Raw genomic sequence first — 25,790 nt, 5'->3', positions numbered from 1 at the left:
CATTTACTCATGTACCAGTGCTAAGAATTTTATATGTATTATATTATTTAAATTATGACCCAACCCTATAAGGTTGGTACAATTATTGCCCCAGATTTTTAGATGAATTATCTTTGGCTGAATGAGCTTAAGCAACTTGCTCAATGTGACCCAGCTATCATTAGAATCCAGGCATTTTCTTCCTTTTGTTCTGGTTGGCAAAATATTATATGTTTATTTTAGATAATGTATAAAATAGATGAAGTATTAAAAATAAAATATCAGCTGTAATCCCAAAGTCAGAGATAAATATGATTAGCATTTTGGTGACTGTCTTTCTAATGTTTATTTTCCATGATTATATGTATCTTATAAAACGTTACAAGTATACCATGTATAGCCATGCACCGTGTTAATGATGTTTTGCATATACAACAGTGGTCCTGTAAGATTATATGACCATATTTTTACTGCACTTTTTCTATGTTTAAATACACAAGTACTTACCATTATATTACAATTGCCTCTATTATTCAGTACAGTAACATGCCGTACAGGTTTGTAACCTAGGAGCAATAGTAGCTAGATGTGTAGTAGGCTTTACTATTTAGGTTTGTATAAGTACACACTGTGATGTTTGCATAACAAAATCACTTAACCACACATTTCTCAGAACATATCCTCATAGTTAAGCAGTGTATGACTTTATAGTATTTTGCAATCTGCTAAAATTTGAATTTTATTTTAGTGAATATATTTCTACAGCATCACTTTTAGTGATAATATACTATTCTGATTTATTAAGTTAATATGTTTAATCAATTGTTTACTTTATACATTTAGTTTGTAGTTACTTTGCTATTAAAAATTATATGACTACCTGTAATGGCACTCACAGGCTTAAAATGAAGTCATGGAGAAAAATCTCCAAGAAAATGGAAAACAGAAAAAATTAGGAGTTACAGTACTAATTTCAGACAAAACTGATTTCAAATAAATAAAGGTCAAAAAAGACAAAGAATGGCGTTACATAATGGTAAAAGGTTCAATTCAAGAGACCTAACTATCCTAAATATATGTGCAACCAATACAGGAACACCCAGATTTATAAAGCCAGTTCTTTGAGATCTACAAAGAGACATAGACTCCCACACAATAATAATGAAAGACTTTAACACTCAACTGACAATATTAGACAGATCATTGAGGCAGAAAATTAAAGATATTTGGGACCTAAAGTCAGCATTGGACCAAATGGATCTCATAGAACTTTACATAAATATTCACCCACAAACAACAGAATATACATTCTTCTCATCACCACATAGCACATGCTCTAAAATTGACCAGTATTTGGACATAAAACAATTCTCAACAAATGTAAAATAACTGAAATTGGGTGTTAATCCAAGATGGCCAAATAGGAACAGATCTGGAGTGCAGTTCCCAGTGAGAACACAGAGGGTGAGTGATCACCACATTTCCAAATGAGTTTTTACTGCTCACAGACCAGGAGATTCCTGGGTGGAAAAGCACCATGAGTCTCCAGCACAACTGTTTTAGCCAGTGCAGTGGGTCTCTGCACAAAAACTCACACAAATCTGGGTGGGTGTTTCAACTGGCACCTGGAATGCCTAGGAGATAGAGTCACCCATTCAACTGAAAAAAAAAAAAAAAAAAAAAAAAAAAAAAAAAAAAGGTGCTGAAACAGGAAGCCAGGTGATCTGGCTCGGCAGGTCCCACACCCACAGAGACCAGCAATCTGAAACACTCTACATTGAGAGTTTCACAGCAAGCACAGCTGGACCTGGAATGGTCCAGCTCTGTGGGGGGAAGGGCGTCTGCCATTACCAAGGCAGTCCACCACTACTGAGGCAGTCTGCCATTACTGAGGCAGTCTGCTGTTACAGAGACAGTCTGCCATTACTGAGGCAGACTGCCATTATCAAGGCAGTTCTAACTTTACCTCTATAAACAAAACCGCAAGGAGGTTCACACAACAATTCACATTCTCTGCTGGCAGACTGTGACTAGGCTACCTCCTTGCTGGGCAGGGCATCTCTGAAAAAAGGCAGCAGCATGTAAGGAACTTATAAATAAAGCCCCACCTTCCCAGGACAAAGAACCTGGGAAAAAAAGGTGGTTATGAGTTCTGCTGCAGCAGACATAAACCTACCTGCCCAGCAGCTCTGAATGGAACATTGGATCTCACAGCTCAGCACTTGAGCTCCTATAAGAGACAGAGTGTCTCCTCAAGCAGCTCCCTGACCCCCGTATATCCAAAGAGACACCTCAAAAAGGAGAGCTCAGGCTGATATCTGGTGAGTATCTTTTTGGGACATAGATAACAGAAGAAGAAGCTGGCAGCAACCCTTACTGTTCTGCAGCAGCTGCAGGTGATGCCCAGGCAAGCAGGATCTGGAGTGGACCTCCAGTAGTCATACAGCAGAGGGACCTGACCATTAGAAGGGAAACTAAAAAACAGAAAGAAATAACTTCATCGTCAACAAAAAGACATCCACGCAGAGACTCCATCCAAAAATCACCAAATACAGGGACCACAGGTAGATAAATCCATAAAGATGGGAAGAAGCCAGCACAAAAAGCATGAAAACACCAAAAACCAGGATGCCTCTCCTCCTCCTCCAAGGGATCACAGCTCCTCACTAGCAAGGGGACAAGACTGGATAGAGAATGAGTTTGATGAATTGACAGAATCAGGCTCAGAAAGTGGGTAATAAACTTCTCTGATCTAAAAGAACATGTTCTAAACCAATGCAAAGAAACTAAGAACATTGAAAAATGGTTTGATGAAATGCTAACGAGAATAAACAGCTTAGAGAAGAATATAAATGAATTGATGGAGCTGAAAACACACCACGAGAACTTCATTGAAGCATACACAAGTTTCAATAGCTGAATTGAACAAGCAGAAGAAAGCATATAAGAGATTGCAGATCAACTCAATGAAATAAAATCAGAAGATAAGATTAGAGAAAACCGAGTAAAAAGAAATGAACAAAGCCTCCAAGAAATATGGGATTATGTGAAAAGACCTCATCTACATTTGATAGGTGTACCTGAATGTGACGGAGAGAATGAATCCAAGCTGGAAGACACTCTTCAGGATATTATCCAGGAGAACTTCCCCAACCTAGCAAGGCAGGCCAATATTCAAGTCCAGGAAACAGAACACCACAAAAATATTCTTAAAGAAGAGCAACCCCAAGGCACATAATCGTCAGATTCACTAGGGTTGAAATGAAGGGAAAAATGCTAAGGGCAGACAGAGAAAGGTTGGGTTACCCACAAAGGGAAGCCCATCAGATTCACAGTGGCTCTCTATCAGCAGAAACCTGGCAAGCCAGAAGAGAGTAGGGGCCAATATTCAACATCCTTAAAGAAAAGAACTTTCAACCTAGAATTTCATAACCAGCCAAACTAAGCTTCATAAGCGAAGGAGAAAGAAAAGTCTTTATAAATAAGCAGTTTCTCAGAGATTTCCTCACCACGAGGCCTACCTTACATGAGCTCCTGAAAGAAACCCTAAACATAGAAAGGAACAACCAGTACCAACCACTCCAAAAACGTAACAAATGGTAAACAGCATCAACACAATGAGGAAACGGCACTAACTAATGGGCAAAACAACCAGCTAGCATCAAAATGGCAGGATCGAATCCACACATAACAATATTAACCTTAAATGTAAATGGGCTAAATGCCCCAATCAAAAGACACAGACTGGCAAATTTGATAGAAAGTCAAAACCCACTGGTGTGCTGTATCCAGGAAACCTATTTCACATGCAAGGATACACATAGGCTCAAAATAAAGGGATGGAGAATGATTTACCAAGCAAATGGAGAGAGAGAGAGAAAAAAAAAGGCAGAAGTTGCAATCCTAGTCTCTGATAAAATAGACGTTAAACTAACAAAGACCAAAAGAGACAAAGAAGGGCATTACATAATGGTAAAAGGACCAATGCAACAAGAAGAGCTAATGATCCTAAATATATACACACCCAATACAGGAGCACCAAGATACATAAAGCAAGTTCTTAACAATCTACAAAGAGACTTAGACTCCCACACAATAATAGTGGGAGACTTTAACACTCCGCTATCCATATTAGATCAAGGAGACAGAAAATTAACAAGGATATCCAGGACTTGAACTCAGATCTGGACCAAGCAAACCTAATAGACATTTACAGAAGTCTCCACCCCAAATCCACAGAATATACATTCTTCTCAGCACCACATCACACCTACTCTAAAATTGGGAGTAAAACATAATTGGAAGTAAAACACTCCTCAGCAAATGCAAGAGAATGGAAACCATAACAAACAGTCTCTCAGGCCACAGTACAATCAAATTAGAACTCAGGATTAAGAAACTAATTCAGAACCACACAACTTATTGGAAACTGAACAACTGGCTCAACAACTGGCTCAACAACTGAACAACAAGAATGAAGACGCAACATACCAGAATCTCTGGGACACATTTAAAGCATGTCTAGAGGAAAATTTATAGCAATAAATGCCTACATGAGATGTGAGGAAAGATCTAAAATCAACACCCTATCATCAAAGTTGAAATATCTAGGGAAGTATGTTAAAAAAAACTCAAAAGGTATCAGAAGACAAGAAATAAATAAGATCAGAGCAGAACTGAAGGAGATGGTGACACAAAAAACCCTTCAAAAAATTAATAAATCCAGGAACTGTTTTTTTGAAAAGATCAACAAAATAGATCACTAGCCAGATTAATAAAACAGAAAAGAGGCCGGGCGCGGTGGCTCAAGCCTGTAATCCCAGCACTTTGGGAGGCCGAGGCGGGTGGATCACAAGGTCAAGAGATCGAGACCATCCTGGTCAACATGGTGAAACCCCGTCTCTACTAAAAATACAAAAAAAATTAGCTGGGCATGGTGGCACGTGCCTGTAATCCCAGCTACTCAGGAGGCTGAGGCAGGAGAATTGCCTGAACCCAGGAGGCGGAGGTTGCGGTGAGCCGAGATCGCGCCATTGCACTCCAGCCTGGGTAACAAGAGCGAAACTCCGTCTCAAAAAAAAAAAAAAAAAAAAAAAAAAAAAAAAAAAAAAAACAGAAAAGAGAGAAGAATCAAATAGATGCAATAAAAATCAATAAAGGGGATATCACCACAGATTCCACAGAAATACAAACTACCGTCAGAGATTACAACAAACAACGCTATGCACATAAACCAGTAAAAAGAAATGGATGAATTCCTGGACACTTGCATCCTTCCAAGCCTAAACCAGGAAGAAAAGGAGATCCTGAATAGACCAATGACAAGGGCTTAAGTAGAGGCATCAATTAATAGTCTACCAACCAAAAAAAGCCCAGGTCCAGATGGGTTCACAGCTGAATTCTACCAGACATACAGAGAGGAGCTGGTACTACTCCTGAAACTATTCTAAACAATCCAAAAAGACGGAATCCTTCCCAAATCATTTTATGACACCAACATCATCCTAATACCAAAATCCAGCAGAGACTCAACAAGAAAAGAAAACTTCAGGCCAATATCCATGATGAACATAGATGCAAAAATCTTCAATAAAATACTGGCAAACTGATTGCAACAGGACATCAAAAAGGTTATCCATCAGGATCAAGTAGACTTCATCCTGGGGATGCAATCTTGGTTCAACATATGCAAGTCTATAAATTCACTACATAAACAGAACCAAAGACAAAAACCACATGATTATCTCAATAGATGCAGAGAAGGCCTTCAACAACATTCAAAAGCCCTTTATGTTAAAAACTCTCAATAATCTAGGTATAGATGGAACATATCTCAAAATAATAAAAGCTATTTATGACAAACATACAGCCAATATCATACTGAATGGGCAAAAACTGGAAGCATTCCCTTTGAAATCTGGCACTAGACAAGGATGCCCTCTTGCACCACTACTATTCAATATAGTACTGGAAGTTCTAGCCAGAGCAATCAGGCAAGAAAAAGAAATAAAGGGTATTCAATTAGGAAAGGAGGAAGTCAAATTGTCTCTATATGCAGACAACATGATTGTATATTGCAGACCCCGTTGTCTCAGCTCCAAATCTCCTAAAACTGATAAGCAGCTTCAGCAAAGTCTCAGGATACAAAATCAATGTGCAAAAATCACAAGCATTCCTATACACCAATAACAGACTTAAAGAGAGCCAAATTAAGAACAAATTGCTATTCACAATTGCTACTAAGAGAATAAAACCATCAGAAATGCAACTAACAAAGGATGTAAAGGACCATCTCTAAGGAGAACTGCAAACCACTGCTCAAGGAAATAAGAGAGGACACAAACAGATGGAAAAACATTCCATGCTCATGATTAGAAAGAATCAATATTGTGAAAATGGGCCATACTTCCCAAAGTAAATTATAGATTCAACACTATCCCCATCAAGCTACCTATGACCCTCTTCACAGAGGTGGAAAAAACCATCTTAAACTTCATATGGAACCAAAAGAGAGCCCGCATAGCCAAGTGAATTCTAAGCAAAAAGTACAAAGCTGGAAGCATTATGCTACCTGACTTCAAGCTATGCTACACAGCATGGTACTGGTACCAAAACAGAGATATAGGCCAATGGAACAGAACAGAGGCCTCCAAGACAATGCCACACATCTGCAACCATCTGATCATTGACAAACCTGACAAAAACAAGCAATGGGGAAAGGATTCCTTATTTAATAAGTGGTCTTGGGAAAACTGGCTAGCAACGTGCAGAAAGCAGAAACTGGACCCCTTCCTGACACCTTACACTAAAATTAACCCCAGATGGATTAAAGATTTAAACATAAGACCTAACACCTTAAAAACCATAGAAGAAAACCTAGGCAAAACCATTCAGGACATAGGCATAGGCAAGGACTTCATGACTAAAGCAACAAAAGCATTGGCAACAAAAGCCAAAATAGACAAATGGGACCTAATTAAACTCCAGAGCTTCTGCACAGCAAAAAAACCAATCAATAGAGTGAACTGGCAACCAACAAAATGGGAAAAAATTTTGCAAAATACCCATCTGACAAAGGGCTAATATCCAGAATCTACAAAGAACTAAAACAGATTTACAAGAAAAAAAAAACCCATTCAAAAGTGGGTGAAGGATATGAGCAGATACTTTTCAAGGGAAGACATACATGAGGCCAACAAACATATGAAAAAAATGCTCATCATCCCTCGTCATTAGAGAAATGCAAATCAAAACCACATTGAGATACCATCTTATGCCAGTTAGAATGGCAATCATTAAAAAATCTGGAGACAACAGATGCTGGAGAGGATGTGGAGAAATAGGAACACTTTTACACTCTTGGTGGGAGTGTAAATTAGTTCAACCATTGTGGAAGACAGTGTGGTGATTCCTCAAGGATCTAGAAATAGAAATTCCATTTGAACCAGCAATCTCATTACTGGGTATATATCCAAAGGATTATAAATCGTTCTACTATGCACATGCACATGTATGTTCATTGCCGCACTGTTTACAGTAGCAAAGACCTGGAAACAACCCAAATGCCCATCGATGATAGACTGGACAGGGAAAATGTGGCACATATACACCATGGGATACTATGCAGCCATAAAAAACGATGAATTTGTGTCCTTTGTAGGAACATGGATGAATCTGGAAACCATCATTCTCAGCAAACTGACACAAGAATAGAAAATCAAACACTGCTTGCTCTCACTCATGGGTGGGTGTTGAACAATGAGAACACATGGACACAGGGAGGGGAGCATCACACACTGGGGTTTGTTGGGGGGGATTAGTAGAGGGATAGTGGGGGTAGGGAATTAGGAAGGGATAACATGGTTAGAAATGCCAGATATAGGTGACAGGGATGGAGGCAGCAAACCACATTGCCATGCATATACCTATGTAACAATCCTGCATGTTCTGCACATGTACCCCAGTAAAGTGCAGTAAAATGTATTAAAAAATAAATAACTGAAATCATACCAAATACGCTCTTGGACAACAGCACAATAAAAATAGAAGTCAAACCAATGAAAATCTTTCAATATCATGATATTACATGGAAATTAAACAACATGCTCCTGAATGACTTTTGGGTAAATAATGAAATTAAGGCAGAAATCAAGAAGTTCTTTGAAAATAATGAGAACAAAGATATAATGTACCAGATTCTCTGGGACACAGCTAAGGCAGTGTTAAATTTGTAGCACTGAATACCCACATCAAAAAGAAAAACCTCATATTAACAGCCTAACTTTACAACAGAAAGATTTATAGAAACAAGAACAAGGCCGGATGCAGTAGCTCAGACTTGTAATCCTAGCCCTTTGGAAGGCCAAGGTGGGAGGATCATTTGAGGTCAGGAGTTGGAGACCAGCCTGGTCAACATGGTGAAAATCTGTCTCTACCAAAAATACAAAAATTAGCCAGATATGTTAATGCATGCCTGTAGTCCCAGCTACTTGGGAGGCTGAGGCAGTAGAATTGCTTGAACCCAAGAGGCAGAGGATGCAGTGAGTAGAGATCATGCACTCCATCCTGTGTGACAGAGTAAAACCCTGTCTTAAAAAAAAAAAGAAGAAGAAAAAGAAAGAAAAGAAACAAGAACAAATCAACCCCAACACTAGTAGATGAGAAATAAAAAATATCAGATCTTAACAGCAGGAAATCAAGACACAAAAAACCATTCAAAAGATTAATGAATCCAAGAATTGTTTTTTTTTTAAAGTAAGTAAATATATAGGGCACTAGCTAGACTAATAAAGAAGAGAGAATATCCAAATACACATGATTAAAAATGATGAAGGGAATGTTACTGCTAGCCCCATAGAAGTAAAAACAACCATCACAAACTACTATGAACACCTCTATGCACACAAATTGGAAAACCTAGAAGAGATGAATAAATTTCTGGACACATACACCCTCCTAAGACTGAGTTAGGGAGAAATTGATTTCCTGAACAGGCCAATAATGAGCTCCAAATTGAATCAATAAATAGTCTACCAACCAAAAAAAGCACAGGGCCTGATGGATTTATAGCTGAATTCTACCAGATGTACAAAGACAAGCTGGTACCATTCCTGCAGAAATGATTCCAAAAATCCTTTCTCCCCAACTCATTCTATGAGGCCAGCATCATTTTTGATACCAAAACCTGGCAGAGACACAATGAATAAAGAAAACTTCATTGCATAAACCCTCAACAAAATACTGGCAAACCAAATCCAGCAGCACATCAAAAAAACTAATTCACCATGATCAAGTAAGCTTCATCCCTAGGATGCAAGGTTGGCTCAATACATGCAAATTAATAAATATGATTCATCACATAAACAGAACTAAAGACAGAAACCACATGATTATGTTAATAGATGCAGAAAAGCCTTCTGATAAATTTCAACACCACTTATGTTAAAAACTCTCAATAAACTAGGTATTGAAAAAATATAACTCATAATAATAAAAGTCATCTATGACAAACCCACAGCCAACATTATATTAAATGGGCAAAAGCTGGAAGAATTCCCCTTAAAAACTGGCACAAGACAAGGATGCCATCTCTACTTCTATTCAACATAGAATTGGAAATTTTAACCAGAGCAATCTGGCAAGAGAAAGAAATATTCAAGAGCATCTGAATAGGAAGAGAGGAAGTCAAACTATCTCTGTTTGCAGGTGACATAATTCCCTATCTAGAAAACCACAAAGCCTAGGCCCAAAAGCTCCTTCAGCTGATAAACAACTTCAAAAAAGTTTTAGGATACAAAATCAGTGTACAAAAATCACAAGCATTCCTATACACCAACAGTCAAACTGAAAGCCAAATCAGAAAGGCAACCTCATTTACAGTTGTCACACTCACACACAAAATACTTAGGAATACAGCTAACCAGGGAAGTGTAATATCTCTATAATGAGAATTACCAAACACTGCTCAAAGAAATTAGAGAAGATGTAAACATATAAAAAAAATCCCATGCTCATGGATGGGAAGAATCAATATGATTAAAATGGCTATATTGCCCAAAGCAATGTACAGATCCAGTGCTATTCCTATTAGACTACTGACAATATTCTTTACAGAACTAGAAAAAACTATTTTAAAATTCATATGGAAACAAAAAAGGGTATGAATAGCCAAGGCAATCCTAAGCAAAAAGACAAAGCTAGAGGCATCACATTACCCGACTTTAAAATTACAAGATTATAGTAACCAAAACAGCATGTTACTGGTACAAAAACAGGTACATAGACCAATGGAACAGAATAGAGAGCCCAGAAATAAGTCCTCATGTTTAAAACCATCTGATCTTTGACAAAGGTGACAAAAATAAGAAATGGGGAGAAGAATCCCTATTCAATAAATGGTGCTGGGATAACTGGTTAGCCACATGTGGAAGATTGAAGCTGGACCCTTTCCTTACACCATATACAAAAATCAACTCAAGATGGATGAAAGACATAAATGTAAAACCCAAAACTGTAAAAACGTGGAAGACAACCTAGGCGGTACTATCCTGGATAAAGCAATGAGCAAAGATTTTGTGACAAAGACATCAAAAGCAATGGCAACAAAAGCGAAAATTGACAAGTAGGATCTAATTAAACTTAAGAGCTTCTGCACAGCAAAAGAAACTAACAGAGTAAACAGACAACCTACAGAATGGGAGGTATTCCGCAGGTTGCAAACTATGCATCTGACAAAGGCCTAATATCCAAAATCTATAAGGAACTTAAATTTCCAAGAGAAAAACAACTCCATTAAAAAGTGGTCAGAGTACATGAACAGACACATCTCAAAATATGACATACATGTGGCCAAAAAGCATATGAAAAAGAGCTCAATATTATGGATTATCCGAGAAATGTAAGTCAAAACCACAGTGAGATCCCATCTCACACCAGTCAGAATGACTACTATTAAAAAGTCAAAAATAACAGATGCTGGTGAGGCTGTGGAGAAAAGGGAATGCTTATACATTATTGGGACTGTAAATTAGTGCAACAATTGTGGAGAACAGTATGGTGACTCCTCAAAGAGCTAAAAGCAGAACTACATTCAACCCAGCAATTCCTTTACTGGGTATATGCCCAGAGGAAGATAAAGCATTCTACCATAAAGACACATGCATATGAATGTTCAGTGCAGCACCATTCACAATAATGAAGACATGGAATCAACCTACATGACCATCAATGACAGATAGGATAAAAAAGTGGTACATATACACCATGGAATATTATGCAGCCATAAAAAAGAAAGAGAGCATAACTTTTGCAGGAACATAGATGGAGCTGGAGGTTGTCATCCTTAACAATTTAACACAGGAACAGACAACCAAATACCACATGTTCTCACTTATAAGTGGGAGCTACATAATAAGAACTTATGAACACAAAGAAGAAAACAACAGACCCTTGAGTCTACTTGAATGGGGAGGGTAGGAGGAGGGGGAAGAGCAGAAAAGGTAACTTACTGGGCTTAATAACTGGGTGATGAAATAATCTGTACAACAAACCCCCATGATATATTTACCTATGTAATAAACCTTCACATGTATCTCCAACCTAAAATAAAAGTTAAACAACTTTTAAAGTAAAAAAACAATTATTTGATGAGATATTTATATATTAATATTTTATATATTCATGACTATTTATTTTGGCTATGTTTATTGAACCACAGTTAATTTTTTTTTTTTTTTAGATGGAGTTTTGCTCGTTGCCCAGGCTGGAGTGCAATGGCATGATCTCAGCTCACTACAACCTCAGCCTCCCTGGTTAAAGTGATTCTCCTGCCTCAGCCTCCCAAGTAGCTGGAATTACAGGCATGTGCCACTATGTCTGGATAATTTTATATTTTTAGTAGAGGAAGTGTTTCACCATGTTGGTCATGCTAGTCTCAAACTCCTGACCTCAGGTAATCCACCAGCCTTGAACTCCCAAAGTGCTGGGATTACAGGTATGAGGCACCATACCCAGTGAGTTAATTCTTTAAGGCTGCGATAGTAGTTTTTCCTCTTAGTTGGAATAAAATTTTGTAATAAGATATAAATTGTTAAAATGTCTACGATTTATGTTGTCCATATATAACTGCCTCTTCTCTGAAGAGAAAATTAGTTCTCTTCAGAATTTATGGATTTCTTGCCTCTGTACCTATTAGAATATTATTATTATTATTATTATTATTATTATTTTTTTTGAGACAGAGTTTCACTCTTGTTACCCAGGCTGGAGTGCAATGGTGCGATCTCGGCTCGCCGCCACCTCTACCTCCTGGGTCCAGGCAATTCTCCTGCGTCAGCCTCCCTAGTAGCTGGGATTACAGGCATGCGCCACCATGCCCAGCTAATTTTTTTTTTTGGTATTTTTAGTAGAGACGAGGTTTCACCATGTTGACCAAGGTGGTGTGCATTCAACTTACAGAGTTAATTCTAACTCGCTGAATCTAAACACAGATGCAACTTCCTAAGGTGAACGAACACACAGCAGAGCAGTTTGAAAGAAACGTTTCTCCTGTGTTTTAGATGCAGTCTTACTGCTAATTCCTATATGACTGCATATGGCTGGAAATATCTGTTTCTAGATTCTCCAAAGAAAGAATTTCTGAACTGCTGCAAACACACATCAGTTTAACTCTGTAAGTTGAATGCGCACCTTGACATCCATTCTGCTAGATAGCTACGTTTTTGTTTTAGAGCCAGATATTTCTCATTACAGCCTATACTCCCATTCACTCTGGAATATCCAAACGCAGCTTTTAGAAGAAACGTGTTTCTAACTCGCCGAATCTAAACATAGATTCAACTTCCTAAGGTGAACGAACACACAGCAGAGCAGTTTGAAAGAAATGTTGACCTCGTGATCCACCTGCCTTGGCCTCCCAAAGTGCTGGGATTACAGGCTTGAGCCACCATGCCCAGCTAGAATATTATTTTAAAGGCCATTTGAGAACTCATGTTAATTTTGTTTAGATATTGTTTGATGTAGAAAAGTGTGAAGAGAGGTAAAGATGCTATGAGATGACATAAACATCTCAGTTCAATTCAGTTCTCCCTCCCTCTCTCCTTTCTTCTCTCCTTCCTCCCTTTCTCACTTTCTCTCTTTCATTTCCTCTTCCTTTCTTCCTCCGTCCCTTCCTTCTCTCCCTTCATTGCAATGTACCCGCACATTATCATGGTCTTTCTCTGTAAGGAATGGGACCATGTAGATGGCTTCCAGAAAAGGATTCCTGTGTACTACATAGCCCATTGTTTAGTTTACCATAACCAAGTTATTAAAATTTTGAATCTATGAATATCAAGTGGAATACAGAAATAACTTTGTAGGCCAGAACCACTTCACTATTGTTATATTCATTGAAAAAGATTTGACTTCACCTGTGTAATACAAAGAACATGTAAATTAGCAGAAGGAGCCATAAAGTGTTTAGATAAATACCAAATCTTACTTTATAAGAAAACACAGAGAGCCTGATTAGATTCTGGCTCTCTTGAAAACCAGTTGTTTAGTAAAGATGGGTCTGGATAAGAAGAAAACTAATGGTGATTTCTTCCTAAAGCCACACCTGACTAGTTCACCTGCATTGATCTTTTTGAATTCTTCTAATACTTATAGGTCATCCTATGAATCCAACATTTTTTTTTTTTTGAGATGGATTCTTGCTCTTGTCACCCAGGCTAGAGTGCAATGGCATGATCTCAGCTTAATACAACCTCTGCCTCCTGGGTTCAAGCGATTCTCCTGCTTCAACCTCCTGAGTAGTTGGGATTACAGGCTCACACCACCTGGCTAATTTTTGTGGTTTTAGTAGAGACGGGGTTTCACCATGTTGGCCAGGCTGGTCTTGAACTCCTGACCTCAGGTAATTTGCTCGCCTCGGCCTCCCAAAGTTCTGAGATTACAGGCATAAGCCACCATACCTGGATGAATTCAGCATTTTATATTGACTACAAGATTTAGGTGGGTGAGAAATACAAGTAAATAGTCTATGATAGACCATGACAAATATGTTCTGAGTGCACCATTAGGGTCATGGAAAATTTTCCTCAATTTTTTTTCAAAGTAGAGCGAGATGATTATGGAGATGCATTTTATTACCACTGCTAATATTTTCTCCACCCCCCGCCCACTGAGGGGCTTTTAAATGACTTTCATACATTCTCCTGCAAATGACTTTGCTTTTCTTCCAACTGAATTTGGTGTATGGCTCTCCCCTTGATTCTCTATAAGACTGTGTCTTTTTCACTTTTTGACTTTCATGATGTGTGCCACCTAATAGGTCAAGTGTAGATTTGGGATTAAAATGAGGTAAAATTACAATTTTATCTGTGTTTACTTAATCTGTATTCAGAGCTCCTTGTATGGACAGTGGCTTTCCTAAAGAACTAGTAAAGAGGCTAAAGCAGACTGAGTCAGTGGTAGGGCTTCAAAGGAAATGTGACCTTTACACAGATACAAAGTAATTGCAAAAAAGCATGATGAGACCAGAGTGCAAATAGGCAAAGAAAAGGGTCATTGTAACATAAGTTAAAAAAAATATTTTTTTTAACCTTCTACTATTTGCTGTTGTACAATGGTAAAGTATAAGTTATTTGAACTTTTAGGAAAAGCAAGAAAAGTGGTTTAGCAAACCAAAATAATTTATGTAAGAAAACAGACTGTTATTTTTTTGCATTTTTGGATAGTGCATTATAGTAAATATTGTAGAATTATTTTTGCTAGGAATGCAAATAAATTTAAGCAGAAACTATCAACGAAACTATTACCTTGCTTGATTTATTTAATCCAAAAGGCCTCCAAAACATAAAATTTTGTTTTTAATTAAAAGAAGATTACTTTTGTAGAGATGGGGTTCTTACCATGTTGCCCAGGCTAGTCTGCTGACTCCAAGCAATCCTCTTGCATTGGACCCCAAAGTGCTAGGATTGTAGGTGTGAGCCACTGTGCCTAACCTAAAATATAAAATTAAACTCCAAATAACATCTGTTTATTAGTATTACTGAGCATAAATTTATTAAGCATGAATGTATTATTTAACATCAATCTATTATTATTATCATTATTGAACATTAATTGCTTTGCCAGGTTGAATTATGCTGCTTTATTAAGCTTTTTTTAAGGAAGATAGTTTTGTGTGGGCTCTATCTCAACATCTTGAACTATGATTTGAGTTGGCAACACCTTTTTCCATGGAAACTCATGGAGTTAGTTTAAAAAACACTTAAAATACGTATTTTTTGGTCTTAGACATGACTTTGAATCAGAATATCTGAACAAGCATTCACAGGTGAATTTGTGACATTGATGCTTGTGTGGGCAGCATGCTTTGAATTTCTGAGGGTGCAGAGATTGTATTTCAGAAAAAGGAAGTGGTAGGAGTTAAGGCAATAGGGTGTGGTGGGGAGTAGGATGATAGCTAGCTTGGCTGATGCCCAGGAAAATAGGAGAAGGTAAGACTGACAGGCAGTTTGGGGTGCATTTGGAAATAGCTTGCAACATCTTTGTGCAGCAGACAAGTGGGTATCACAGACTCTTTTTGATAAGGAGTGGACCTGATTAAGGCAGAGCTCAAACTCAAAATGGAAACTACTTGCCAGACGCATTGTTTGGAAGGGTAATGGGCCTAATATGGGGTCAAAACCAAATTAGAGATAAAGCATGGGAAAAGAGAGCAACAGAAAGTTGCAAAAAAGTGCTGAAGAAAAAAATAGATGCAACTTGGTGTTTAATTAGATATGGTGGGGGTGGGAGAGGAATAAAGCAAGATGACTCATGTTTGGAGCCTGAGAGAACAAGTGTACCCTTAACAAACAAGGAAGTCAGCAGAAACTTGTTTTTAGAGAAGTTTAATTTTAGAAATCTTAAGTTTGAGGTGCTGGCAGGGCATTCAAATTTAACCCCTTTCTTAGGCCTTTTATTGTAGGGGACAAGAGGCAAGCCCATTCTTTCAGAAAGTGTCCTGCTGTTTACCCATTGCCTATCTTAATTTTCCCAGCGAGCTTCTGACCGTGTCCCCAAGGGTTCTCTTTTTTTTTTTTTTTTTTTTCTGGACCGGCAGTATGAGATCTTTTCTCTACATTTTTGGGTTTAAGATACTGGTGAATCGGCCGGGCGCGGTGGCTCTAGCCTGTAATCCCAGCACTTTGGGAGGCCGAGGCAGGTGGATCACGAGGTCGAGAGATCGAGACCATCCTGGTCAACAAGGTGAAACCCCGTCTCTACTAAAAATACAAAAAGTTAGCTGGGCATGGTGGTGCGTGCCTGTAATCCCAGCTACTTAGGAGGCTGAGGCAGGAGAATTGCCTGAGGCCCAGGAGGCGGAGGTTGCGGTGAGCCGAGATCGCGCCATTGCACTCCAGCCTGGGTAACAAGAGCGAAACTCCGTCTCAAAAAAAAAAAAAAAAAAAAAAAAAAAAAAAAAGATACTGGTGAATCTACAAGATAAGACAAAATTTTTCCTTGTTAGTACTGATTATTTTTCACATTAAAGTGTCAATCCGTCACTGTGGTTCTCTTCACTAGAGCTTACCAAAGATATCTCTATACCAGCAGTAAAGCTGCGGAGGAAGGACAGAGTGAGTCACGGGAAAGAATATCCTAGCCACTCAGTTCAATTTTACAATTGTGTGGTAGGCTGGAACTCCGCACAGAGGTCAGGGTTAGAGAGAGATGGATTGACTGATTTATCTGTATGGAAGTGAGTGGGAAGGCAGCAGTAGATCTTCTGAGGGCATGTTTGAGCATGTTCTGCTTTACAACTCACATTTTGTTGGTGGCTGGCTGTGTCTTCTAAAACAGATCACACTGTTCTGGGTCACAGTGAGTCATTCCACGTTGTTTTCTTCCTCAGTTCCACTCTGCACTTGTCCCTAATCAACTTCCTCTTATCTCTAACCATTTTGCCAAGTTTCTGTCTAAGCATTTCTCCTGTCTCCACTGAGGTCAGAGAAAAGGGAAATAGACTGAAATCAACATCCCATCCATAAGAGTTTATGAAGTATCCTGTTAGTGTGGAGTATCATTCCAGGTCTTTCAATCATATTATATAAGTGACTGAAGTTGGATAAAAGAAAAGCTTACCTTTATATGACAATTACTAAAAGTTGAAATGAGTTATTGAGAGAGGTCACTGATTCTAAGTATAGAAGAAATGACTAGGTTGGGTGCTACCTGCTAGTTGATAATGGAACATTAGATCCTATATATTATTGGGATAATGTGAATATTTTAAAAATTCTATTTCTTGTGACATACGGGGTGAAGATTGTTTCCCACTACTTTCTGTGCCCGTGTAAGCAGAACCTTTATCATTGAGCTTGTGTCCCTTTTTATATATAATTATTTTGTATCTGCCACCTCCTTCATATTGGCTTATATGCTGGCTGTTGAAAGTGGAAATTCCATTATTTCACTTAAATCTTATTTGGAATTATGTTTTCACATGATTATTATGTATCATGATCAATTCGGAATCATGTTTTAAAAGTGAAAATCATAAATAATTGTCTTTCTATGTGCAGCAGGCCATTATGCAAATGATAAAAATATTTCTTTTACATTAAATAGAGGGAATGAGGACATAGTGTCTTAATTTAGCAGAAGCTATTTTTGTTTTGCATAACTAAGACATTTCCAATTTAGGGAATGCTGGTAGGTCAAGGGTCAAGGAAGAGGTCAAGAGACTGATGTAATGCAGTTTCTCTTTTTCTGCAGATTTCTGTGAATAGACTAGAAGCTGGCCTTCACAGGATGTTTGGGTGCAGGTGAGGCTGATTTGAGGCAAATGTGCTTTACAGATCTAGAATCTTGTACCCTACTCTGGCTGAAGCCCCAGCCTCCAAGTGCAGGCTTTTTGCCTGTTTCACCTGTGACACTGTCCACCTCTGAAGACTCCCCACCCTGACCTTGGCCCTTGCTATATTTCTTCGGTGGTTCTGATGATGGAATAAATAGAATTGCCTGGTGTATACTGGAAATGGGGGGAGTGTGTATATTTTTGGATAGTATTTTTTCTTTTTTTCATCTCTGTTCTAACTACTTTCTCTGGGCACAGCTTTGCTATAATTATAGCAAAGGCTAAACAAGGTGAACTTCAGTCTAGAAATTTTTAGTTTCATAATTTTATGAGAGAGAAGACTTTTTCAAATAATTTCCCTGCTTATTGGTTACATTTTAATTTGCTTTGTGGGATCCATGTAGTTAATTGATTAATCATCTAATTCTTACTGGCATGGTTATGGATGTTACTTATGATTTCAAGGCTTATTTTCCTGTAAGAGGGCATAAAACCACAAATTATAGGTTTTCTCTGAGGATTAAATAATTCCCAGTGCCTAGAACATATATTTGATGAAAAAAATCAGTTCAGTTCTATTGATGCCAGCATTGAGATATGCTAAATTCAGTGGTAATTCTGAGTTTCAGGTTGTGAGAATGGCTTAAGTTTATACTAACTTACAATAGCAACAATTGTTGAATGTTTACTATGTAGAAGGCATAGTAAGGAGTATGTTAAATGCGTTGTATTAACTTGTTAAATTCTCACTACAGCATCAGGAGGCAGGTACTACCATCTATATTGTATAGCTTGGATAGAAATAACTTGCCTAAGGATAGCCCGTTAGGTCTGTCTGATCCTGAGGTTTGTACCCCAAACTATATTATACTGCCTCCTTGTGATGATTTCTAAATACAAGTATCATATTTTGAAAGTATGATACATAAACTTGGGCAGTTGTTCTATGATGACTGTGAGGTAGACTGTGAGGTGGGAAATGTTACACTTGGAGCGGAAAAAATTATAATTATGGACTCAGAATTCCATGATCAGGAATCTCTGTTCAGAGGATGGACTCTGGAATTATATTTTCTGTGTCTGCATCTCAGCTCTGCCACTTTGTAGCTCTGTGACCTAGGACTAACTCAACTTTCAGAGATTTAATTTTCTTGTCTATAAAATGACGAAAATATTGCCCATCTCATAGAGTTATCAGGATTAAATGAGTGAATACATGTAGATTCCTTAGAATAGTGGCTGACACTTGGTAAGCACGATTAGATATCATTAGCATTTCTATATCTTTCACTTTATATATGTCTTCTTCTTATCTTCATGTGTGCATAGTTGCACTCTTGCTAAGAAATGCACAGATTTATTTAAGGATGTTGTGAAGCTTCTCCACGGAATTATAATGTGGTTTTGTAGTCTTCAGTATACTGTAATAGAAGGAAAATTGTTGCTATCAACTTTTTCCACCTTCAAAGACAATTATTGCTTAAGAATTATTGGGATTAATTATCTTTTAAATGTTTAATTCTGAATTCATATTTATAAAATTGATACCTGTTAAAAATTAGTGTTAGTAAAAGCCAAATAATATTGAGTGACTTACTTGTCCTTATCTTTAGTCATAATTTCAGATTAGAAGTGAAAGTGAATTTAAAAGATGTGGTTGTATAGAACTGTCTCTTCTTTTTATGAATGCATGTGAGTGAGGTAATATGATATGAAGGATCACTATGATGTGAGGTAATAAGAATATGGTTAGACATATTCTTAGCCTTTTTGCCCAGCTCAAGGAAGAGTTAATAAAGCAACATTATGTAAAGTACATTGAACTCCTCAAGAGAGAAGTGTTATATTAATACCTGCCTCACAGTGATGTTCTCAGACTTAATGTTTGTAAATTGCCTTGGTACTCCCAGTAACATCCTGATGAAGCATCATTTTGTTTTATTGCAAGGAGCTCGAAGTTACACAGAATACAAGTTAAGGGGGAACTAATATCCCAGTGTTTGTTTTACAATCAGAAGTACATAAAATAGAGAGAAAACATTTTGTTCCGGCTGCGAACAATAGAATTGATCATTTGTTTTTTTCTCTCTGTTACTTTTGGGATGGGGTAGAGTTTATAATGTAGTTTAATTGAGCACTCATGGTGAAATTATTTAATGGAAGAATTAGTGATCATGATACAAAGAGATCTTTAAGAACACTGATATTCAAATTTTTTAAGTAAAATTCCAATTTTAAGAGTCATTAAAAAAAATATGATCACTATTAAGTTTGGCATTTTTGAGACATGTCTTAAATCGATACCTGTAATACTTACGAACGTCAGTAGGGAGAATCGTATTGTAAACACATATTCTTGCTGTAGGGTACATTTTAAATGCCTAAACACTAATCAATATAGCAAAATTAAGTATTGACTAAAATAGCTTTATAATAAGTAATTATTGGTTTGCTCTTTTAGAAATTAGACATTTTCACTTTGGGAATAAAGAGTAAATTTACTGTCATGAAATTAAAGTGTTTTTGACCTTTTTGTACAACTTTCCTCTGTCTATGAAATGATTAGGTTTAAATATGATTGCACAGCTGTATTATGTTGCAAGCATCAATTTTTAATTATTATAAGGTCAATGTTAGAACAAATGTGATTAAAACAGTACCTCAGTGCAGTTATTTACTTTCTACTCAGAAAGCACTCTGTGTTTACCAAAACTAACTCAAACCTCTCTCGGTTGATATGGCTAATTAGATTCTTGCCAAATCCTTTATTTTCCTCAGTGTTCATTCCATGTACGTTATTTGGTTATTCGTTCAGTTTTTTTAAAATACAAATTGCTTGATTTATTTCTTCCCTTCATAGGGGGACATTTATTTTTCTGTGTGTCTGTGTATACATCTCTCTCTGTGTATAACCATAGATAACAATAGCTTCACAATCCTCCTGTCTTGTATAACACAAATATTTCTTCCACACAGTATTATGGAGAACTGATTTGTATGAAGCACATCTAAAGAGAAAAGGAATTTCCTTGCCAAACATAGGTTTCTATGATTCTATATTCACAGAGTTTTGCTGCTCTTCCTCATTTTTTCCTGCCACTGTATACAACTTTAGAGTTGACTCTTCAAATTAAAATCTTCCTGCTACATAAAAAATGACAAAATAATATACGATCTACACATTAATCATTAAAATTTCCAAGATTTTCAGCATTAATAGTAATTCGGGTTTTAATCACAAAAGTGTTTTCTAATTCTTAATTAGTTCTTCAGATTTCATTTACCGTTGATATATTATCTACATTTTAAAAACAGCAATGATACTGAACAAAAAAAATTTGTTGTATTTAGTAAATAAAGCAGCCGAAGACTTCCTGTATGGAACACACAGGCCAAATAGTCCATCTTCATGGCTTGGGGAATGAATGGTCAGATGTTGGCTGGGCTCCATTGGGAGTCTTAAGATGCAGCAGTAAAGGGCAGACAATCACTTGGCTATGGCAAGTGGAAGAAGGGATGGCGGGGCAGTGATTCATTAGTAGGAATAAGCAAGATGTGTTACTAAGAAGGCAAGTCTTACCTTTGATTCATTAATAATTCTTCAGTCATTTTCAAAGTGGTATTAAGGAACAATTATAAAAACTTACTCCTATGTTAAATGATGCAGCTTTCACCGCATAGTCCCTTCTCATTTGTTATGTTATTTTTTGAGTCACATATTCTGAACATAGTTGCTTTTGAAAAATAAGTATGTAGGTTTTTCTTGTCAAATACTTTCAAGTTGTATGTAGGGTCTAATGATAGAATTTCCCACGTTACAACAATGAGTGAGAAGATATTTTGGAATTAGGTGGTTCTTCCCCAAATCTCTTCAGTTATATTACCCAAGAGGAAGCTTATTCTGAGTGGTGTTGTGGAAACCCAGTTATGGTAGTCAACTCTGAGAGACTCTTGGAAACAACTTGACATAAATGTCTCTAGAACCTCTGACTGTAAAGGTTCATGTACAACATAAGCCTGTGACAGGCCTTCATTTCAAAGTTTCTAGTTTCAGAAACTGCTCTTAGCTACTGTCCTCTTAATTACTAAGCTATCTAGACCCAGCATATTTATCATATTTATAGTTACTATATTTATTTGCTCAACAAATCTAAAAAAAGATAGCTACAAAACTTTGTATGTTTCTACCAATAGCTTAAATATCATTATTCACATTTTCTAAATCATATTGAATGGAGAGATTCTATGATTAAAAAATAACAAATCTAATCACCAAGTTCCTCTTATTCTCCAGTCCCTTTACTGCCTGAACCTTCACTACTTATTGACCAGAATATTTATGAAAAAGGCACTGTAAACACTGCTACAGAAATTATTCTTCTTATAAACAAGGCACCACAGAAGGATCATGAATGAACAATTTTATAGAATGTAAAAGCCAAAGAAATGTTAATCAAGGCTAAAATTATGACTTATTCCTGTCAGCCACAGAAATTGGGTAAAAGCTTTGTTGTAAGAGATCATATATCTGATGTGGCAATTTCATGGAGCCTTTCTCAGTTATCTTTACTGAGTCCAACCCTTTTCCCAATATGTCATTAAAACATCTTCACAAGAGGAGAGGGCCAGCTATGGCACTTCACTTTTCAGTTTTTAACTGCTTCTGGATTTGCTTTATATTTCAAGACTGTACTAACATCCATAATTTGGATAATATGAGAATTCTTACGGATTACACATTTAGAGCAGATTACATCATGTTTGGTTTGGGGGTCAGATGAGTCTAGTGTAGGGAATATAAATATGGCTCACAATGTGAAGGTGCAAGAGTAGCATACTGCTATATTTCTAAATAAAATAAAACAGATATATTCATTATTCATCTTAGTTTGGCTAGCTATTCAGTAGTAATTAGTTTGTTGCTCCCCTCTTTTTTTGTATGATACAGGAAGCTTTTGTAGCCTACACACTAAAAAAAAAAAGCAGGAAAGGACTTTTGGTTCTCAGTTAAGTTTTTTTGCTATCATGGTAGATGCTCATGGTTGTAAGCTTGATGGTCCACTTTCGGTACAGGGCTCCACTTACTTCAACCCAAGCCAGAACAGGATAGGAAACTTTGCCAAATCTTAAAGGCTTCTAGGAAATGAAATTTTTGAATAGCCTGGAATCACTTTCCCTACCTGGTCATATCACCTCTTCTAGGGTGTGTTGAAAAATTTTTCATGAAGCCACATGAGTAGCCAATTATTCTATGAAAATATGATCAATAACATCAGAAAGATGAAAACTAACATGATAGGAGGTCGAAGTCTGGAACACTGTGTTTGGGAAGAAAAGCAGAGCTGATCCAAGCCCTGGCCCCAAGTAAATTCACTGCCCCGGAGCCACCTTGGAGGTCCCCCTCCCCACTGAATGCCTCTTTGCACAGGACTGGTCCCTGCTCCCACCTCTCTGGATCACTGCAGCTGGATGGGCAGTGGCAGGTTGGGGAGGTACAGTACAACCCAGTACGATCTGTCTATTTAAGCTAGTTCTGCTGAGGGAGTCTGCAGTGGACAATCCAGCCTGTCCTCTGCTTTGTGACGCTTTGGGAAGGACAGTTTCACAAGTACCAGGAGAAGCACAATCAGAGCAGCCTTCTTCACACAGACTGTCTGCTTGGACAACACAACTTGGACAACACAACTAATGTTGTGTTTAGATGTCAGGTTTGAGATCTGGGATATGGTTGGACAGGAGCAGTATCACAGCCTGGCCCCCATGTACTCTTGGGGGGCCCAGGCTGCCATCATGGTCTATGCCATCACCATCACAGATACATTTGCCCTACCCAAGAACTGGGTGAAGGAGCTACTGAGGCAGGCCATCCCCAACATGGTTATTGCACTCATAGGTAGCAAGGCAGACCTGGCCAGCAGGAGAGCCCTGGAATTCCAGGAAGCACAAGCCTATTCAGACAACCACAGTTTGCTGTTCATGGAGACATCAGCAAAGGCTGCAATGAACGTGAATGAAATTTTTATGGCAATAGCTGAGAAGCTTCCTAAGAACAAGCCCTAGAATGCAGCTGGTGCTCCAGGCAGAAACTGAGGTGTGGACCTCTGAGAGAACCACCCGGTCAGCACCAGCCAGTGCTGCAGCAATGGAGCCCCCCTTTTCTGCCCCCTGTCCCCACCTCCTCCACCTGAATGACCTGACTGGAATCCACTCAACCAATTGCACTTAACGACTTGGGCCACCTCATGGGTAGGGGGCGTAGATGTGGGAGTCCACCATGATTTCTCCATATAATTTTGATCATAGGCCATGGTGAGTTATTCCACCTGTACATTTCTGTACGAACACTAATTCGATTTTAAGTCTTAAGTCAGTTTTAAAATATATATGATCTTCTGCTCTTCCCACTTCCTCCTCTTTCTACAGCTTTACCACTTTTCTTTTGCTGGTAGTAACCACATGCTCCTGTCTCTCCACCCTTGTATGTGGGGACATTGGGGTCCAAGCAGCTACCTTTTTTCCCTCTTGCAGAATAGTGGACCCAGCAAGAGCATCCACATCCTTGCCTTGTTTGAAGTGGTCTTGGATTTGTGTGGTGGGGTAGGCCTTGGGGCTAGGGAAGGAAGAGGCAGCTCTTTCTTCGTCTGGCTGTCGTCAGGCTGCAGCCCTTTTCCTTGCCCAAGTTCCCTGCTGGAAAACCATAGCATTATCGCGGCATTATTGTGACAGCCACAAACCCATTGCCTACTATCCCCCCACTCTCAGTCACCTTGGGCTCTGGCTCTGAGCCCAGTCCTGACCAAATCATGAGTATTTGGGAGTGGCTGGGTAAAGGGGAGAGTGGGAGGGGACAGAACTAACTTTTTCTTGTATTTTGGTATTGTATGTTTTCTTCAAAATGTAACCAATCAGTATCTTGACAATATAGTCAAAATGTGGTTGATCACAATTTCATAGGATAATTGGCTACTCATGTGGCTTCATGAAAATTCTTCACCACACTCAAAAGGGGGTGATATGATCAGGTAGGGAAAGTGATTCCAGACTATTCAAAAATTTCAATATAGTCAGATAAAAAAGAATATTAATATGATAATAATAGTTTATATTCACCACATAGCAAAAAATAAAAATTAGGAGTATAATAAGTGAGGATAAAGAGAGGGAGTAATGAAACACATAAGCTGTCAGTGGGGATGTAAACAAGTGCAACCACAGGCAATGCTCACAACACTTAACCATTGTGTCAGGCATTAACGCTTTAGTTACTGAACTGAGAGAAAGTCTCTGTTGGCTAAGAGGCTGGCTAGGTAGGATGACCAACTTGTCCTGTTTTAACTTTTCTGGCTTTAAATTGAAATGTCCTGTTCTAGAAACCCTCTCAGTCCCAGGAAAACTGGGATAGTTTAGGTTACCCTGTGGACATAGCGATTGCAAGGGGATCCTCCAGGGACAGGCAGCAGCTGTTTATCAAGTGTGGAATTATATCAATATTTTACAAACAAGTCAAGCCATCCTGGTGTGTAGCAGCTCTTGGATACATGCACTTTGGAAGACATTTTGGCATTTAGCATCCTGTAAACTTCAGTATACATATGCCCTGTGACTCCCAAGTTCCTCTCAGTGGCATATAGATTAGAACAACTCTTGAGCATGTGTGTTAGGAAATGTATACAAACAACATTCTGCAACAAGACATTAGATGACCATATTGTGCTTTTCATCCAGTGGAATACTATGAAGCAGTAGCATTGAAGGTAACATGAACTCATCTCACAAATGATATTGGGTCAAAGACACAAGTTGAAAAATACAGAGGATATGGTTGATTTATATAAAGTTAGAATCAGGCAAAATTAACTAATATTTAAAAGGGATACAAACATATACAATTATAAAGAATAGCAAGTAGATAATAAATACAAAAATTTGTGGTGATGATGCCCTGTGGGATGAAGGAAGGGGCTCACAAAAGGCTTCAAAGTTC

At 38.0% G+C, this 25,790-nt stretch overlaps 1 long non-coding RNA gene and 1 pseudogene across 2 annotated transcripts in view; both read left to right on the top strand.

Moving 5' to 3' along the window:
- Positions 1-25,790, top strand: part of LOC141580824 (uncharacterized) — a 131,940-nt gene that overhangs the window by 82,760 nt on the left and 23,390 nt on the right. The gene's annotated exons all lie outside the window — the stretch shown is intronic.
- LOC101037203 (ras-related protein Rab-5C pseudogene) lies at positions 22,832-23,879 on the top strand (annotated as a pseudogene).

Source organism: Saimiri boliviensis, chromosome 1, assembly GCF_048565385.1.
Source record: "Saimiri boliviensis isolate mSaiBol1 chromosome 1, mSaiBol1.pri, whole genome shotgun sequence".
NCBI classification, from domain to species: Eukaryota; Metazoa; Chordata; class Mammalia; order Primates; family Cebidae; genus Saimiri; species Saimiri boliviensis.
Note: the sequence above shows the minus strand (reverse complement) of the source record. Positions and strands in the feature narration are given on the sequence as shown.